This window comes from Rhinolophus sinicus, chromosome 17, assembly GCF_057876585.1.
Source record: "Rhinolophus sinicus isolate RSI-liver-muscle chromosome 17, RSI-T2T, whole genome shotgun sequence".
In the NCBI taxonomy this organism is placed as follows: Eukaryota; Metazoa; Chordata; class Mammalia; order Chiroptera; family Rhinolophidae; genus Rhinolophus; species Rhinolophus sinicus.
This window is the reverse complement of record NC_142517.1, coordinates 136,754,664-136,774,444: the sequence shown is the minus strand read 5'-3', so window position 1 is coordinate 136,774,444 and position 19,781 is coordinate 136,754,664.

Here is a 19,781-nt window from a genome sequence, read left to right as displayed (position 1 = left end):
TTATAACAATTTTATTGAGTTAAATCTTATTTTAGATATATATGATACCATTTACATTTTATAAATTTATAGTTTGATGAGTTTCAGAAAATGTATACATTTGTTGCACCAGTACCTTGATTAAATTCAGCTTTGCACATTTTTGATAAAGTATTACATAGGTGATGATACATACTTCCCATTTCATCACATCAAGAGGCAAAGGCAAATAATATGAGCATTATTAGTGAAGATAAAAATGATTATTTAGTTAATATGGTTAATGTGGTATGTATTAAGTTTCTCTTTCTAAAGTAGCTTTTCCCATTATAATAAATAATATCAGTTGATACCTTAAAATCTCATGGATAACCTTTTTCATAACTACCTTTAACTAATAATTCAGCATCCATTGATGTTATTTGCCTGAATCAGTTATTATTTTAAGGTCTTTAAATGAGTGATTTTCTAGTTATACCAGTCTATTTTACTTCCCTTCCTCCCTTCTTTCCTTTCTTTTTCCCATCCTTCCTCCCTTCTTCTCTCCCTCCTGACTTTCTTTGGAAATATAATTATGCATCCATAGATTTTCATTTTCTTTATGCATTTATCTAGTGGAAGGCCCCTCATTATAGAGCTAAATGTGTTACTTTTCGGTATGTTTTTCTTCTAATACTTTTTACTGTATGTGTTAGCAGATACATGATATTACATAAACTATAATATTTATTGCTAATAGTAAAATAGATTTTATATATGTATATATATATATATATATATTTGAATATGAAAACATAGCTTTGTTGAGTATAGTCTAATAATTTCTTCTATAAAACATGCTCCATTTTGAATTCCAAAAGTAAAGAATTAAGTGTAAGTTTGCTTCACAGACTTTCCAACTTGATTTTCAGTCATAACAAGTCATAACAAGAGAAGATTTTCCCTGTTTTCTTGTGTTTCTTGTATAGTTTTCTTTTTTCACATTTAGATCTTTGATCCCATTGGCGATTTTGTGGCTGAGTGCCTTGAAGTATGCGTCCCTGTTTATGATTTTTCCAAGTTGTTGTGCAGTTGCCCTAACACTTTTTCTTAGTGTTTTTTCCTTTTATTGATTTGAAATGTGACTTTCTTTATATTACTAAAATTTTATTACATGCTGGAATCTATTTTAGAATTTTTTTGTATTTTCCATTGGTCTGACTATCCATGTATCGTTTCATACTACTTTGATTTTGGAGGATAGATATATATATGTACATATGTGTACATATACATCGTCTTAAATATCATCTTAAATTTTACGTGCATTTTTCTAATGGTTAATGATGTTGAACATTTCTCATGTCTGTATTTGTATCAACATATTTTCTATCTTCTTTGGTATAGTGTCTTCCTTACTATTAAATTACAAAGTTATTTGTATATTCTAAATACAAGTCTTTCGATTTGAAAATATTTTTTCAAAAATAACAAAATTAAGAGATTTTTTAGTTGCATTTGAAAAAGAGAGAGACACATGTAAAAATCAAAGTTTTCATTAGATAGGAAAAGTAATTTCAAAGACTGGGACCTCTACATGTATGCCTGTAGTACTTGGAGCTTCCTAGATTATTAAGTTGGAGAGCAATAGTATTTGGAAAAAAAAAAAAGCACCAATTTTCAATAGATGCCGATATAGGATGAAAAAATGCTCAAGAAACACATGTTATTATAATACATTAGTGAAAAAGAGAGTGGTATTTTTTGTTTGTTTTTGATTTTTTAAAGATTTTTATTAAAATACATCTAACATACAATATTATATTAGTTTCATGTGTACACCATAGATATTCAACACTTATACACCTAAAGTAGTGATCACCATGATAAGTCCAGGACATATCTGACACCACAGCACACTATCACAATATGATTGACTATATTCCCTATGTTGTATATTACATCCCCATGACTTATTTGCTTTATACCTAGAAATTTGGAACTCTTATTCCCCTTCACCTTTTTCTCCCCTTTATAATTTTTCAATTAGTGTTGATTTCAATATTATTTTATATTAATTTCAAGTGTACTGCATAGTGGTTAGAAATATATAATTTAAGAAGTGATCCTCCGACTAGTCTAATATCCACCTAGCACTATAAATAGATATTACCATATAATCTACTGTATTCCCTATGCTTTACTTTACATCCCCATGGCTATTTTGTAACTAGCAATTTTTATGTCTTAGGCCCTTCACCTTTTCACCCTGCCCCCAAACCCCACCCGTCTAACACCCCAGTAAATCTAGTACCCATCTGACACCAAACATAGTTATTACAATATTATTGATTATATTCTTTATGATATACTCTACATCCCCATGACTACTTTGTAACAACCAATTTGTACTCCTTAATCCCTTCCTCTTTCTCACCCACACCCCCAACACTCCTATCTAGCAACCATCAAAATGGTCTTTGTATTTGAGTTTGTTTCTGTCTTGTTTGTTTACCTTGTTCTTTAGATTCCACATATAAGTGAAATCACATTGCATCTGTCTTTCTCTGTCTACCATACTCCACTCAGCACAATACCCTCCAGGTCCATCCATGCTGCTGTAGATGACAAGAACCAGTTCTCTTCCATGGCTGAACACTATTCCATTGTATGTATGTACCACGTCCTCTGTATCCATTCATCCATCATCACACCCAGGTTGCCTCCACATCTTGGCCATTGTAAACAAAGCTGCAATGAAATATGGATGCACACATCTCCCTGAAGTAGTGTTGTGGGTTTCTTCATGTAAATACCCAGAAGTTGTATGAATGAGTCCCTTCTTTTTCTCTACTTATAGTGTTTGTTTTACAGTCTATTTTGTCTGATACAAGTATTGCTACTCCAAATTTTTGTTTGTTTGTTTGTTTTTGTTCCATTTTCATGAAATATCTTTTTCCATCTCTTTACTTTCAGTCTGTGCATCTGAAGTGTGTCTCTTATATGAAAGGATCCTTTTTTCTCGTCCATTCAGCCATCTACTTTTTGATTGGAACATTTAATCCACTTACATTTAGAGTAATTGTTGATAGATATGTAGTTATTGCCATTTTATTATTCATATTTTTTAATTTTTTTTATTTTTCCTCTTAAAGAAGTCTCTGTAACATTTCTTGTAACACTGGTTTGGTGGTAATGAACTCCTTTAGCTCTTTCTAGTCTGGGAAGCAATTTATCTGTTCTTTGATTCTAAATGATAGCTTTGCTGGGTATATTAATCTTGGTTGTAGTTCCTTACTTTATATAACTTTGAATATTTCCCACCAATTCCTTCTGGCCTGAAACATTTTTTGTTGAAAAATGAGCTGACAGTCTTATAGGAGCTCCCTTGTAGGTAACTGATTTTCTCTTGCTTCTTTTAAGCCTCTTGAATTCTGTGACTACAGTATTAACCTTTGGCATATCAATTATGATGTATTTTGATATGGACCTCTTTGGGTTCATCTTGCTTAGAACTCTCCGAGCTTCCTGGGCTTGTATTTCTATTTCCTTCACCAGGTTAGGGTAGTTTTCTATCATATTTCTTCAAATAGGTTTTCAATTCCTTGCTCTCTCTATTCTCCTTCTGGTACCACTAAGATGCAAATGTTGGTAGACCTTAAATTGTCACAAAGGCCCCATAAGCTATCCTCATTTCTTTGGAATTGTTTTTCTTTTTGCTGTTCCAATGAGGTAATTTCTGCTACCTTATCTTCTAAATTGCTGATTCAATCCTCTGCTTCATCTAATCTACAGTTCATTCCCTCTATTGTGTTTCAGTTATGGTATTCTTCATTTCTGACTGGTTCTTTTTTATGTTTTTTTATTCTGCTTTTATGTATCCTGTCACTTTGTGGAAGTTCTCCCTAAGATCATTGAGTAGCCTTAAAACCACTGGTTTGAACTCTGCATCTGGTAGATTGTTTGTTTCTATTTTGTTTAGTTCTTTTTCGGAGCTTTGTTCTATTTTTTATTTTTTATTTATTTTTATTTTTGAAATGTTTCTTTGTCTCCCTATTGTGGCTGCTTCCTGCTTATCTAAATATTTAGGTAGGGCGGGCTGCTATACCTCCTGGTCTTAGTAGAGTGGCCATATGTAGAAAGTATGCTGTGGGTCCCAGTGGTGCAGACTCTCTGGTCACCTGAGCCAGGTTCTCCAGTTGTGCCCCTTGTGTGGATTGTGTGTGCCCTCCTGTTGTAGTCAAACCTTGGTTGCTGTTTCACAACAATGGGTAGGATTGACCTCAGGCTGACTGGTTGTGAGGACTGGCCGTGATTACAATGGAGAAGCTATTGTGCAGGGGCTGACCCTATGAAGCAGGATTCACTTCAGCAGGGCTTTTGTGCCTTCCCAGTCTGCTCTTTGGGTGTGTTGTGCTAGGAGGAGGCTGGGCGGTACTCTGATTTGGTCTGCAGCCGGCTACTGGGAAGCTCCTCGAAGCAGCCCTGTCACAGACCAATTCAGCCACAGCTTGTGCCCTGCCCACGGCCACCTGGCATGAGCCACAAAGCAATCACAGATAGCCACCACCCACATGGGTCTTGGAAGTGCCTCAAGAGGCCAAGCCATGAACTGAGGCTGGCAGTCACTAGTTCCAGGCTTAGGGCTGCTCGGCAACAGGTATGGGTTACTATGAGGCCAGATGTTGCTTATTTGGGGTTTGTGAACCTTTGAGAGATTTTTAGGAAAGTTCGCAGCCTGAGCCAAGACAGGCCATTCACTGGAAGCTGCTTAAGTGGGACTATAGTTTGGTTGGGGCATGGTTTCAGGGTTTCAGGAAATCACCACAGCAGAGTGAATGGTGTTAGTGTTGTGCGGGAGACCCTGCTCGCTGCGCCATTTGTCGTGTGGGGTGTCAGGAGGGGTCTCTGCTCCCGCTCCCCACAAGAGAACGCAGGATACGGTGAGGCCAAAAAGGAACACCCACGGAGCCATAGATAGGGGAGTCATACTTGTATATTCTCACTGGCAGCACTATACTCTCATTGGAGACTGGATCCACACTGTCCGCAACCCACCATCCTAACTGCAATCCGCTCTTGCTAGCTCAGCCACCATCTTCTTTGCTAGCCCCCATTTTTTTCTTGCTAGCGTAGCCACAGCAGTTATATTAGTAGCCAATGGCTCACTGGTTACAGCTGACAACCAACTAGCCACAGCTGATGCATATCCAATCACAGTTGATGGCCATTTACTACCTGAGCCAGCACCTTTCTATGTGAGGCCGAGAGCCTGGAAACTGCTTTCTGGGGCTCTGCCCCCACAGTTAGGTTGACAGAGACTCAGATTGGCATCTGCCTGAATCTGCACACAGGGAGAGGGAAGGGCTCAACAAACAAACAATGGTTTCTTCCACCTCCTCTGTCCAGGAAAAGCTGGCTCTCCAGGCTTGCCCTGAAGCCAGACAATTCAGTTCCTCCCCGTGACTGGTGACTTTTATCACTGGTGACTTTTGAGCTTTTGTACCAGCACTGGAGCTCAAAGCGAGTGAGTCCATCAAAAACTAAGTCTGTTTTGGGGCCTTTTAGGAGGAGCACCTGGGACTTTAGTTGCCTTCTGTTTCACCCACCCACAATCTCTACTGGTTTTCACAGTCAGAAATTTTGGAGATTTCTCTCCCTGGTACTAAAACCCTGGGCTGGGGAGCTCAGTATGGGGCTACGACCTGTTGCTTCTCAGGAGTGATCTCCACAGCCAAGCTATCCCTACCAATTTTTAACCGTCATGCATGGGTATGGGAGCAGCCCGTACCACGTCTCTGCTCTTCCTACGAGTCTCAAGGTGAATTATTCTGCATGTTCTTATTGGTAGGGTTTCAGTTCAGCTAGACTTTAGGTGTTTCTCAATGATGGTTGTTCTGCATTTCAGTTGTAATTTTGATGTAGTTCTGAGAGGAGGTGAGCACAGCATTTACTTACTCCACCATGTTAACTGGAAATTCAATAGTAGGTTTTAAGTCAATTTTAAGAATTTTTATTTCCACTTAAAGAATAATAGTAGTAAAGTTGTAAGTTAACATTTCACCTCTTAAATGGAATTTAATCTCAGCCAAAGCAAAGAATACAGAAGACGAGCAATGTGAGGATGATCTGGCTCATTCTCTGGGATGTATAATAGCCTGTAATTATTCAGTATTCTAGCTTAAACTTTCATCCAACATGGACATTGGACTCCAAGGGATAGAAGAGAAACTGTCAATCTCTTTAACGCTTGGGATCCATAGTCCTGGAATACCATTTCTGCTGATTTCTCTTGATCACAACCATCAAGCCTCAAGGAAGAGAGAAAGTCCGTCTCTTGAGGTGAGGAAAGGCATTGGCTTGCAGGAGTGAAGCAGCAGCCATTTTTAGAGATTGTTATACACACATTTATGTTTTCCTTGGTAACTTGATTATATACATAATTTTCTAGAGGGATGAAACCTTGCTTATAGAGAAAAACTGATGGTTGCTAGATGGATGAGGGGTGAGGTTGGGGAGAATGTGAAGGTATTTGAAAGCACAAGTTGGTAGTAACAATATAGTCATGGGGATATGAAATAAAGTATGGGGAATATAATCAATAATGTAAAGTTTCTGTGGGGTGCCAGATGGGTACTGGACTTTTCAAGGTGATCACTCATAGATTGTGTAGAAGCCTGACCACTGCACTGTACACCTGAAGCTGAAGCTGAGGCAAAATAATATTGAATAGCAACTATAATCATACATATACATAGTATATGATTTTATATATATATACATATACACATTATATATTATATATATATGTATAATATATATATGATCACGGGATGTAAAGTGCAGCTATACACAATGTCAGAGGGGTAGTAGATTAGAGGGTGTTTTCACTTTGTGATAGGTGTAACTGTCAAACTAGTAAATTGCTTTGTATACCTGAAATGAATAATAATAATAATAAAAAAGAGGTCAAGAAAGAGAATTGAGAAAGCCAGACAATATATTTTTGCTATAATATCCATTTAAATTCAATCATCAAAAAGCTACAATCAGAGAAAGTTATGCCCACAGTCAAACATAGGTCTCCCACTTCCATTTAAAAATTATGTCTAATAAATAATATTGTATGATAATAATTTTTTCATACCAAAGTGTCCTCCAAAGAAATTTTACTTCTACTGATGAATTTCTACCATGTCATAATAGTATAACTAATAATAGTTAAGATTTGTTGAATTGTGTAAACAATATTCAATTTTGCACAATTTAATACTTTTTTAAGTTAAAGTTCTTATTATTTTTCTTTATCGCTTTGTGTTCTACCACAGCAAATACCATAGTTCTTAGACATAATGGGTAGTCAATAAAATTCAAAATATTTATTAAATATTAATAATATTTAATACGTTTGATTCCTTAAGTGCAATTTTGAAAAAAACCAAGCCAAAATAAGTAACTACTTTTAAATTTTAGTTAAAGGAACAAATTCTTCTTAATCTTTTGGAAAGTGTGTAGTTAATCTTAGTTCCTCCCTTTTATGAGGAGGGGTGCTAAAAATGGCATTTTATTTATTGCATTTTTTAAAAGGAAGTTTACATATATATCAAACCAACATATTCTTTAAATATCAGTGACATCAACAGTGCAGAAAACTGAATTACATACCATGTTTCCCCGAAAATAAGACCTAGCCGGACCATCAGCTCTAATACGTCTTTTGGAGCAAAAATTAATATAAGACCTGGTATATATTATATTATATTATATTATATTATATTATATTATATTATATTTATTATATTATATTATATTATATCCAGTCTTACATTATAGTAAAATAAAACCAGGTCTTATACTAATTTTTGCTCCAAAGGATGCATTAGAGCTGATGGTCTGGCTAGGTCTTATTTTCAGGGAAACACGGTAGTAGAAAGTGCATTTAATTATTATAATTTACATATAAATTAATTATTCATTTACAGTTAATAATAAGTTATTATTAAATATAGTAACTTATTGTTAATTATACATAAATACATTCTTAAAATCAATTATTATAAATAAGTTATTAATTATTATATTAACTGCAATTCATTTTATTTACAAAAAAGTACATTGACTTATAATTATAAAAACTGAATTACACAGTAGAAAGTGAATTTAATTCTTGATTTTTCATTTAATATTTGTAAAACAGATAATTTATTTACCTTTTCTCATTTTTTTTCAATGAGCACAATGTGTTGACGGAGAAACTGAAATTACATATGTAGAAATAATATAAATTTAGATTTTCATTTTAGCTTCTTAGCAGATTGGCAATATTTTTTTCATCTCTATAACCACAGGACTTATAACCTTAAAATAGGAGGTGATTCTTAAGTTTAGCAATTGAATAAAATAATGCATACTGAAGAAAATATCATTTTTTAGTTGTGGAGTGATAGAGCTCAACTGCATACAGATTCCAACATGACAACATCTGTAGAATTTTAGAAAACTTTTTAATGCAATTTTATAATATACTCTTATTCCTGTTTTTTTCCAAAATGAAAGAACTCAGCGCTATTGTTAACAAGTTGTGTTTTGGAATGTCCCATATACTCTTTCAGTTTCAATTTTTTCACTTGTTTAATTCGTTTTTTTAATACTTCATCTATATAACTGTTGTAAGGGTCCAAATAAATGTAGCAAATAAAGCCCCTTTGCAAAACATGAATTAAAATTAACCAATGAAGTGATTTCAAGAGAATGGAAGCTTTAGTCTGACTTCTTTCAGTAGAGAAAATTATTTTCATGCAATAATTGATGTAATAGTGCTTAGCTAACATTTGATTTCCCTCATTTTTTATAGCAATTAACCTTTCTAAAAAAACTATCATCTATTCCGATAAAGTAGATTTCAACTGCCATGCCCTCCTCATGAGATATAAAGATTCATAACCCCAGAAATATGACAGAATATGCTTGGAATATGGTTAGGAAGGCCAACTTCTTGCTTTGCTATTGTAGCATACATCTTTTAAGAGACTACTGAGATTTTGTTTGCCTTTGTCATATTCAGTTTGTCAACTTCATTTCATCTTTTGTTAGCCAAATGTAATATTATACAATTCCTGTAAAAGCCAGGAGACAAAGCATCTAGGTCATCCTTTGTTATGGTAAGTTTTTAAAAATATCTTACTTTTTAAAAAGTTCCTCTGATAATATAATAATGGCCATGCAATGAAATGTGATTTCACAAAGTTCCCTCAGTGGCTAGGAAAAATGTGCAGCCTTGCATCTCCCCCAATAAAAGCGAGAGATGACCTCATGTCATAGTATAATTAATTGATTGTTTGTTTGATAAATTTTGTATTTTTATTACCTTTGGAAAGAGTCATTGACAATTGCAGACACTTATGACTGGAGAATATAAGCAGGTCTGAGTTGCATGTGTACCAATGTGGTCAAAAATATAGTGCAACCTCACACAGTGTGTAATGCAAAAAACTTCACAGAGGTTATTATTTTTTTTAAACAGTGGAACTTTGCTGTTTTAGTCAAGCTATACTTTTTGCAAAATTGCATTTCCAAAAGCTATATAATAAAGCAGATGACCATAAAATCAATTGTATTTTCTCAGAAAAAAAATGCTAGATGTAGATACTGTGCTCTTTATTCAAAAATGTGTTCTGATAGTAATGAACTACAATATGTCATAAAATTAAAACACTACAACCTTGGAAGTATAAAATTACCTGAATATGAGGCACATGCTCTCATAATCATGGTATTTGAAAGCTTCAGATATTGAGTCCAATCTCCTAATTTCAATGTGAGGAAATTTGAACACAATTTAATTATTTGACCAACATTAACTATCTAGTTTGTGATAAATGTAAAACCAGATTCTAAATCTCTATACTCCCAGACTAATTCTATTCCAATTACTTTAGACCAACCTCCATTAAAAAAAAAAAAAAAAAAAAAAAAAAAAAAAAATGAAGTTGTTTATAAGTGAGTTAGTTTGTCTGAAGTGAAATCATGTCTTGCAGCTGTTCTGATAGGTCTTGCACTGCATAGCCCAGATACTCTGGAGGAATTTATCTACAACTGGATTATGAGACTCTTTTTGTAGGAAATATATACCAATTGCCAGATATAAACAAGGTGCCTCAAAGAATGGAAATGTGCCACTTTTATTTCAGATTCTTCTAGAAAAGGATGGGAGGAATAAAGGTTACATGTCCATTTCTCATGATAGTAAATATGATTAGAAATTTGCAAAATGACATTTCTATTGTTTTTAATTAACTCTCTTATTCAACAGATATTTACAAAACACTCAGAAGGACTGGACTCGTTTTAATCCTAGGGACAAACAATTTTTAAAAATTATTATAATATAATATAATACCGGGTCTTATATTAATTTTTGCTCCAACAGACACATTACAGCTGATGGTCTGGCTAGATCTTATTTTCGGGGAAACACAGTATTATTATTTAACCAATTTTAGGTTGGTTTTCTATTACTTGCAGTTAAAGACATTCCCACTGATGTAAATACCACTGAATGCTGGAAAGCACTGAAAAAGGAGGTAAATTGGCTCTTATTGAGTTGCAAATATTTCCTAGAATAATTATAATTGTTCACACAAGAAACTAAAATGAAGATTGCATCTATAATAACATATGTTAGGCATATATTTGACAACGTATGTTATTAGCTATTACTCTCTACATAAATATCATTAGATTATACTATATATAATATATATTAGCTAATATGTCTAATGTACAGTATCTAATATATCATATATATAATCTAACAACATTTTATCCAATGCCCAAATTAAATATGTATGCAGATTACATACGTAAGTGATTTATTGAGTGTGCTAGCATTGTTAGAATTTAAAAAAAAAAAAATAGTAACTTAATTATACTTTACCTTACCTCTCTAAATCCACTTATTATCTTATTGTTCCCTCCTCTGAATGTAATATTTGGCAGACCTCTTAGTTCTTTGAGTAATTCCAAAAAGTCATGTATAATCTGTATCTCCTTTATTAAAATATCTAGTCTAACCTCATAGCAAAGCTCCTATATTCATTAAATTGAAATTATTTTCTCAATCAAATTGAGCTTGCCTTAAGTTTACAAGCCTACAAAAGGAAAGGGAAACTTTTAAGTTTTTTTCACTTTTTCACCACTTTGATATTCTACTGCACCTACTCAAGTTCCCCTCTCTCCTTTAGAAATTGGAGGAGTGGAGATAAGAGGGAGAAAAAGTCGGAATTTCCTGAGAGAGTATAGGCTGCCTGGGCCTTTTTTGTATTATGTCAATGAATGCTGGCTCATTTTCCCAAGAGGATTATTTGTATGTTTGGGGAGATTTGCTCTAGTAAGAGATTCAGGCTGAAGATCTCTGTAAAGGAGATACCTTCTCTTCCTAACCATTTACCTATTTCCTCAGCCACTGAATTCCTCAGTTCCATCCCTCTGCAGAGGTTATCTTGTCCTGTATGAAATACACTTAGAAGGAATCTGTTGATCATTATCCATTTCCTCCTTCCTTTGTCAGGATATACTTCTGGCAAATACACAGCTTTGTCTCCCCCTCACTGGGGGTAGTAAACCTATATCTCCCCGCTGTCCTGCTCTCTCAAGCATTTCTAACCAAGATTCAGATTTTGAAATGTTGAATTGCTAATCAATCTATATTCTCAAACTCCAGAAGATAAAGGAGAAATTCTGCAATGCTTAGCTCAAATCCTGCCAGTGTTAGCCTATCATTTACCTGCAAACATGTTAAAGCATGCTAACAATCAATTAGGTTGCTAAAGAGATTGGAAAATAGGAGTTTTGTTTTTTTTTTTAGGGAGATTTTGTGTGCTGTCACATCTTTCCTGTTCTCTTATCTTGAATAAAGGAGAAGGGACATAACCTGCCACCTAACTGAAGACAAGAAAATTATTTAGCTTGATATAGCCATCCCATGTTGTCACGCAGCAGCCTACCCATCTGTCCCCTCATACCTATCCCTAAAGCAAGAAGTGTCTGTGAGACTGATCTTTTCAGAGACTTTGCTTCACCTTTGTGCTTACACCTTATGCTTCCCTGTTTGGCCCCAAAGGAAGCCTGGTTAGTCAATGACGGGTAAGATTCCTCAAGGGAGGAACAACCTAAGACAGGCACAGTCACATAGGGGCCATCAGGAGAACTCACGGGGTTAATAGATGTGGGCATAGACCCACACCTTCCCCCAGGCTAAGGAGAGCTTCTGCCTCTGTGGCTATATTCCTTCCTACAACCTGCTTGGGAAGAGATTCAATGATGTGATAACATCAGTTCTCCATCTATTCATATCGGTAAATTTCAGCATAAAGGTTTTGTCCCTTGGGGAGGTACAAACAACAATTACTAAGACATCCTGAGACTTTTGGTTCCGGCCACTTGCAGGCAAGGGTGATGGGTTAGAATCAGTTTCCTGGTACAATGTATAAATTCTCAGACCGTGGAGAAAACAATGTTACTTCCTTGTGTGTACATCAATAAAAGCCACAAGGTGGCCCGATTCGGGGCTCTCAGTCCTTTGAGGCTGTGAGAGCCTTGGCCCCTAGGGCATAAATCTCTTTACTTCTGTTTCTTTCTTAACCCTTTGCTGCCCTGTCTTGTTCTCTCACTGCCTGTGTTGTGCTGGACGCAACAATCCCACTTTCCAAATGACCTGAAGTTTAAGTTGTAATGCGTTGTTAATTGGCACCCAGTTGTCTCAGATTTGGAACAACTAAGATTGAGCCCTCAGTTAAAATTTTAAGTGGTAGACAATTCCATTTTTACATTTTACCCCTAGTATTAGATATTAAAATGCATTAATACAAAGACTGGTTGTAGATACAAAAAAATTAATGGAGTTCAGTTTTTGGAGAAGGGAAGGATGTGGGATTGAAGTCGTTGAAAGTAGAAGGAAATATTCAGTATTTACAATATCCACTTCTCTTTTGTTCAGTTTTTAAAAATCAGTATTTATGTATCATTTATGTACCTGCAAAAAACAAACCTTTAAAAAATAAAAAGAGGTGAGAGCAACTAAGTCCTAGAAACCAAAACTATTAGAAAGTTGATTGGATCCTAAAATGCTCAACAATGGGAATTAAGTGTTTTTGTTTGTTTATTTTGTTTTGTTTTTTTTAAATCAATGCCTTTTTGGACTTAAGGCATTGATCTTGCTGCATGGGAAGTTTAATAAATTTGTGTTGAATGTAGAAAGAGAAGTAAAAATGACATACTTGGAGCTCCTAATCACGGAGTTAGGATGTGTCTTGTTTTTGACACTTTGGAAGTAACTGTAACGCCAGGTAGATAGAGAACCTGGACATACTGCAACCCGTTCCCCTGAGGTACAAGTACAGGGGAGGAGGACATAGCCCTGTCCTCCCCAACCTTCTGAGATTCATGAGAAATTAAGGTTGACACTCTTGAGAAATGCAGATGAACACAAGGCCTTGTGACCTTTGGTCACACCTAATATTTTGTGGAATCCTACATCGGTCATCTAACAGTTTATCTGATGAGGCCCCACTGTAGTAAAAGGAAAATTGCAAATTCCAGGGGCTGTGTAGGTCGATTTGACTATGGCAGTATTAACAGAGGATTTTCTAGCTCTGTTTCAAATAAACACAAAATATGCTAAAAGCATTAATTTTACAAGGAACCCCATTTATGAAACTGTTATCCTGCAACAAAATTAAACCATATAAAACAAACCTACTAATGACCAAAAATGTTCAACACAATATTGACAATATCGTTTGTCCTTTTAGAATTTAGAAGGACTTTCAGGAATACTTTCGTAATCTATCATTTTACAAAAGACAAGAAAAGATTGCATTATTTCACAACAAGCTGATAGTGAAAATCACTCTTCTGAAAACTAATTTGAATAATAGCCATTGTAACAATCCAAATGTTGAAAGGCAATACTAAAGATTATAATTGTGGTGGATTCAAGAAAGCAGTTATCTCTTACCATGTGTGTCTCTTGATTGTAGCCTTTCCCTTTATATATACTATTCTCCCCTCCCCACGTTTAAAGGCAGAAAAGAAAGGGAATAGTGGTTTGTACCAGAACTGTCAAAGAAAGGCAGAGGGAACAGTGTTCATCCTATGCTGTGGTGTACTCAGGGCATGATGGATCTTGAGCTAATTGGCCTCGGGATTTTCATACCAGCTGTTGGAGCCCTTTATTTGATCACTGCTACAGGGTCAGACTATGTGGGCTTTTGCTATAGAAACCAACACAGAGTAAGAAAAGGAGTGCAAAGCGAAGAACAGCTGTTAATTAGACAGTGGTGAATGAGCTGTGCAGTGAAAACATGGCAATACCAAACCTTAAGAAGAAATTGGGCCGGTGTAATAGCCGTCACATTAGTGACAGCAAAGGATGTCTGCAAAGCACGGCTTTCTAAAGGTTGAGACTTTATTCTTACCACAAAGTTCCTTACATAGCAAGGAGGTGTATGATTCACCTATAGCTATCACAAAAATAACAAGGGCTTCCAGATTTCCTCCTGAACTTTACAGATGTTTGTACAGCATTTATGTGGCTCTTAAAGGTAAATGTGTTCCACTTGACGAACATAAACACTATTAGGATGAATACACCTTCTCAGACATTTTTATTTTTTCTGTGTCTTTGTGTTGGCAGATATTACCTCTGAAATGTAAATGGAACTTCCTTATTCTCTTACTATGGCATAGATTTTCAATTCTAATATTGAAGCAAAAATAGAATTATTGCATAATGCAGTTGAGATCCCTTATTTGACATCGTATAATAAAGAATCCTTTGTGTGCTAAGAATTTGACACAGAACTCTGAAAGACACAAGGAACAATGCAAACTCATTTAATGTTTACAGCCCCCAGGCATTTTTAATAGGATTTTTAGGTGTAACATCTTACATAACTGCACTGAAAAGCAGTGTTTCAATTCTAGTCTTTTTATCATCAGAAGGAAACTAGAAAAGAGTGCTTCCTATGCTGGGGAAAAATTTGCTGGTTATTACACTTTTTATAGTTGAGCTCCTTATGGATGATTTTCTTCACTTGTAAAGAAAATGGTAGGAACCATCCCATATTTTAACAGAAGTAGAAGGAAATAGATCCATTTGCATCACATTGCATTTTATTGGGTCCGGAAAGAGACTCCTCAATCTTCAGAGATTTTTGTTTACAAAGATAGTTTCTATATATTTGGAAATAACTTCAGTGGCTTTGTAGTTTACAAGCCTTCAAAAAATAGGAGATTGATAATGTTCCAGTCTTACAACGATGCAACTGCTCTAAAGGAAACCTTTCCCTTCTCTCTGCTTCTAATGTAATGGATGGCAAATGACTATTTTTAAATGGATGGAGCTCTAATTATAATATCAAGTTTAATGCTAAGAAAAATGAGATTTTTGCTAATTAATTTTGGGTGGCTACAAAGAGCAATGCATTGCTTTCTTGGGAAATTTAGATACCCAAGAATTTCCAAACACCCTGAGAATTTATAAAAAAGTAATTTAGTTCTGTGACTTCCAAATGTACAAAAATTATATTATTTGCAATTGGAATGAGAGCTGGCCTAAATTTGGGATTCAAAATTAATATTAGAAATATAACATCCCTTTGATTAATGAATGGCAATGTTTTAACAGAAATGCGCAGGTAAATTATTTGAATGAGGATGCACTCAAAATTGTATAGTCACGATAGTAACAGCAATACTGACCACTATTATAAAATACTGAGCATTTAATATCCTCTAGGTATTGTAAGTGGTATTTTACATACATCTCCTTTCTATCCAGGTGAATTTGATGAAGTAAGTACTTTTATCCTCAATTTACAGGTAACTTAAAGTGACAATTCTAAGTTCACATATATAGTTAGTAAGAAATAAAGGCAAAACTCAAATACCCCTCCCTCTGATTCCACAGCTTTTGCTTTTGGCAAGTGTTTTGATTGTATAATGCCGCATATTACACTGCCACAAAAATGGTGGTTTAAAACAACAATCACTTACTCACATTATTATTCATGTTTCTGGGGGTTAACTGGGCAAAAGCAAGTGTTTCTCTATGGGCCTCTTATATGATTGCTCTCAGTGACTAAGGCTGGTATTATCACAAAAGGTTTCATGCTCAGGCCGGGCTATTGTCCAGGGCATTTAAGCATGATGTCTTCATGTGGCTTGGGCTCTATCAGAACACGGCAGCAGGATTCCAAAACGAAATGTCTCAAAACAAAGAGTGTGGAGGAAGCTTCATTATTTTTTCTAGACTAGCTATCAAATGCAAGAAGCATCCTTTTTGCATGATTCTATATATTAAAAGTCATATTTTCAAATACAGGGGGAACATGCTCTATTTCTTGATAGGATCAGTGTCAAAGAATTTGTGAACATCTTTTTTATTAACATTTATTTTTTAAGTTGTAAAACACACATAACATAAAATTTGCCATCTTAGCCATTTTTAAGTGTACAATTCAGTGGCATTAACTGTGTTCATATTTTTGTGCAACCACTGCTACCATCTATCTCAAGGACACTTTTCATCTGGGAAAATGGGAATTCTGTACATTAAAAAGAACTTTCCGTATCCTGTTCACCCCAGCTTCTGGCAACCAACATACTACTTCCTGTCTCTATGAATTAGACTACTCTAAGTATCTCATATAAGTGTAATCATAGAGAATTTGTCCTTTGTGATTGTCCTTTTTTACTTAGCAAAATACCCTCAAGGATCATGCATGTTGTAACATGTGTCAGAATTTACTTCCTTTTTTATGATTGCATAATATTTCGTTGTATGTGTATACCACATTTTGTTTATCCATTCATCCATTGATAGACACTGGGTTGCTTCCACTTTTGGGCTATTACAAGTAATGCTGTTATGAACATAGATGTACGTACAAATATTTCTTCAAGGTAAGAAGTGGTAAGGAGTAGAATTGCTAGATTATATTGTAATTCCATTTTTACTTTTTTGAGAAACTGCTATATGGTTTTTCAAAGCAGTTGTGCCATTTTATATTTGCATCAACAGTTCACAATGGTTGTAATTTCTCATCATCCTAACCAACACTTGTTATTTTCTGTGGTTTTTTTTTTTTTCAGCTATCCTCATGTGTGTGAGGTAGTATTTCATTTCAGTTTTGATTTGCATTTCTTAATAATTAATGATGCAAACCATATTTTCATGTGCTTATCGGCTATTCGCATATCTTCTTTAGAGAATATCTATTTTAGGCTTTGCCCATTTTTAAAGCAGGTTGTTTGTTTTGTTGTTGTATTGTTGGAATTTGTTATATATTCTGGGTATTAATCCTTTACTGGATATATGATTTGCAAATATTTTCTCTTATCCCTTGCATTGCCTTTTTTATTCTTTTGATTATGTCCTTTGATGCACACTTCTGAATTTTGATGTAGTACAATTTATCTTGTTTGTTGTTGCCTTCACTTTTAGTGCACATTCAAGAAATTATTGCCAAATTCAATGTCATGACGTTTCCTCTCTATGCTTTCTTCTAGGAGTTTTATAGTTTTAAGTCTAATTAAGGCCTTGATACAATTTGAATTATTATAATTATTATCATTTTACATATGGTATAAGTTAAGGATCCAATTTCATTGGTTTGCAAGTGAATATGCAGTTCTTCCAACATCATTTGTTGAAGAGACTATCCTTTCTGCATTGAGTGGTCTCCTGTCAAAAGTCACTTGCCCAAATATGCGAAGATTTATTTCTATGCTTTTTATTCTGTTCTATTGGTCTATATGTATTTCTTTATGCCAGTTCCACAGTTTTGATTACTGTTTCTTGGTATTGCTTGTAGTAAGTTTTGAAATCAGGAAATGTGGGTTCCCCAGCTTTGTTCTTCTTTTTAAAAATTGTTTTGGCTATTTGGGGGCCCTTCAAATTCTATGTGAATTATAGATTTTTTTTTAAATTTCTGCAAGAAATAGCATTGAAATTTTGGCAGTGATTACATTGAATATACAGATCTATTAGGATATTTTTCCAGCTTTTTTACTATAATGCTAGCCAGTTTATCCAGAATAGAAATATGAAACTAAAGTTAACATCATTATATTCAAGACACGTTGGCTTATTCGCAATTCTTTTTAATCTTCAAATATTAAAGCCACTGTCTTTACAAAATAAAGGCAATTAGCAGTTTGAGGTTATTCTTTAAAATATACTTTAAATATGTCAATGATAATGTTTCATATAAGTGAGAAAAGGATAAGTTATTTAACAAATAGTGTTGAGAAAATTAGATAATGATTTGAAATAGAAAAAGTTAATTCCAATCCTTAACTGCCACTGTCCCAAATCTATTACAAAAGAACTAAGGAATTAGTAAGCTGGATCACGAAGCTATCAAGGTACAAAAATAATATAAGAATATTTTTATAATATTGGGGTACAGAAAACCTTTTATAATATTGGGGTATGGAAGAATCACAAATATTGATATACATGACAAAATAAAAACTACAATACTAAATAAAATTCTAGCAAATTGAATGCAATAATGCATTGAAAAGATTATACATCACAACAAAATGGGGTTCATCCCAGAGGCACAAGGATTGTTCAACATACACAAATCCATCAATGTGATACATCACATAAACAAAATAAAGGACAAAAATCATATGATTATGTCAATTGCTGCAGAAAAAGCATTTGACAAGATACAACATCCATTTATGATCAAAGCATTTAACAAAATAGGTATAGAAGGAAAATACCTTAACATAATCAAGACCATATATGACAAACCCTCAGCTAATATCACAATTAACAGTGAAAAACTGAAGCCCTTTGCTCTACGTTCAGGAACATGACAGGGCTGTCCCGTATCACCTCTGCTTTTCTTTTTCTTTTTTTTTTTTTTTTTTTTTTTTTTTTTTTTTTTACCTCTGCTTTTCAACATAGGATTGGAAGTCCTAGCCAGAGCAATAGGCAAGAGAAAGAAAAAAACAAAAAAAAAAACGCATTCAAATGGGGAATGAAGAAGTTAAATTGTCTCTCTTTACAGGTGACATGATGCTATATATAAAAAAAAACCTAAAGACCACCAAAAAGCTATTCTAAACAATATATGAATACAGTAAAGTTGCCATCTACAAAATCAACATACGAAAGTCCATTACATTCTTATATACTAATAATAAAATCTCAGAAAAAGATTAAAAAAAAAAAACAAACACAAAACAATTCCTTTTGTAATTGTAACAAAAAGAATAAAATACCTAGGAATAAACTTAACCAAGGATGTGAAAGACCTATACACTAAAAACTATAAGATATTTTTAAATGAAAATGAAGAAGACACAAATAAATTGAAAGACATTCCATGTTCATGGGTTGGAAGAATCAACAAGTTAAAATGGCCATATTACCCAAAGCGATATACAGATTTAATGTAATCCCCATCAAAATCCCAACGGCATGTTTTAAGGACGTAGAATAAAAAATCATCAGATTTGTATGAAACCACAAAAGACCCCGAATAGCCAAAGCAATACTAAGAAAAAAGAACAATGCTGGAGGTATCACACTCCCTGACTTCAGCTTGTAGGGCAACAATAATCAAAACAGTATAGTATTGGCAGACACACAGACCAATGGAATAGAATTGAGAACCCAGAAATAAACCCACATAAATATGGACAGATACTTTTTGACAAAGAAGCAAAAAACATACAATGGAGAAAAGACAGCCTTTTCAATAAACGGTGCTGGGAGACTTGATATGAAACTAGACTGCTAT